Here is a 1,673-nt window from a genome sequence, read left to right as displayed (position 1 = left end):
CCGCTCCTCCTCCTCCGGCCGCGCTCAGGCGCGCCGGCAGCGGCCGCGGCTCATGCTCCCGACGAGCGGCTGGAGGCGGAGACGGAGGCAGGCGCCGCGGCACCGGCGCGGGCATCGGGCATCGGGCTCCGGCGAGCGGCGGCGGCGGCACTAGTCGCTCCTCCGCCGCCTGCAGAGCGCGGGGCGCCGCTCCTCCTCCTCCGGCCGCGCTCAGGCGCGCCTCCTCCCGCAGCGGCGGCCGAGCATCCTCCTCCGGATCGATCCCGACGAGCGGGGGCGGCGCCGGGCCCCGCTCCTCCTGCAACGGCTCCCGGGAGGGCCGCCGCTGTCCGGCCGCTCCGCTCCCGCTCACGCCCCCTCCTCCTCCTCCTTGCGCGCCCGCCCCCGCTAGCGCGGTCCCTGCCTCCCCGGTCTGCCGCCGCCTCCACGCCGCAGGGAGCCCGGCGAGGCGCTACTGCTGCCGACACCCGAGCGTCCCTAGCGGGCTGCGCCGCGCGCCCCCCTGCGCTCGGCCAGCCGCGCTCTCCCCGCCGCCGCGGCACCTGCTCGCTGTGTCTCCATCCTCCGCTCGGGACCTTTAAATAGGACACGTCACCGCGTTCCCCTACGCACTGGCGTCACACACTGCTCCCGGCGCTGACGTCACCGGGGTGCGGGGGATGATGTCAGAGTGTTCCACGCTGCCGGAAGCGCTTCTATAATAGGCAATGGCGCGGGGGCGGGAGGGAGGTGAAGGGAAGCCTCGGCCCGGCTGCCACCCACTCAGCGAGCTCCCCACAGCCCTGGCTGCTGCCCCCTCTGTCCGGCTCCCCGCGGCGCTGTGCTCGGCGCAGGGAACCGCATTCTTCTTGGCCCCACTGCCCCATCAGCACAGAGAAACCAGTCCGCCTGCTGGCCCTACTGGGAACCCCCCCCCCCCCCACACACACAAGTTTTTAAGAGACCTAGAAGGACCTCAGAGCTTAAGCATTACAAATGCACCCGCCGCTGCCACACAAATATCGTAACCTGAGAGTGCAGGTAAACTGCATCTGCTGCTCTGACCTTGTTTTTGTGTGTGTGCAGGCTGGCATGTGAGTATCCCCCAGATCCAGCTGAGGCTTAGAAACTTTTTGCTCTAACCCCAGACCACACACTCCAAACAGAAAGCAAGAGCAGCCTCTTGTTTCATTGGGGAAGTATAGCCCTGGGCACATCTAAGCCAACAGCATTAAAAAACCGTGCTTTGAATCCAGCCCCACAAATATCTGCCATGGAAATGTGGAGCCAAAGTCCCAGTGCACCAAGCTTGCTGCAAACTGGTAGAGCTGCATTACAAATGCACACATCTAGCTGTTGAATACAGCTATGCATCAGTATTCCAAAACCAAAATGTTACCAGCAAAACCCAGAGGAAGGGCAGAAACAACTTTCATTGTCCAGCAGATTCCAACACCCTCATGCTCAGCTGGCCAGAAAAGCACCCAGAGTTTGCCACAAGCTACTGCTTTTCCCCTGATCCTGCAAGAGTATCACCTAAATATATAACATGTTGCCAACTCCTACATAGCTAGAAAAGCTCAAGGTCTGACACATCCTGTTGCAAGTTTAACTAGTTTTACATTATGAGGTGCCTAGTTTTCTTCCTAGATCCAGCAAAAATGTTCATAATCTCTAAGTTCTACTGCATATAT

Source organism: Crocodylus porosus, unplaced genomic scaffold, assembly GCF_001723895.1.
Source record: "Crocodylus porosus isolate Cpor-Errol unplaced genomic scaffold, CroPor_comp1, whole genome shotgun sequence".
In the NCBI taxonomy this organism is placed as follows: domain Eukaryota; kingdom Metazoa; phylum Chordata; order Crocodylia; family Crocodylidae; genus Crocodylus; species Crocodylus porosus.
Note: the sequence above shows the minus strand (reverse complement) of the source record.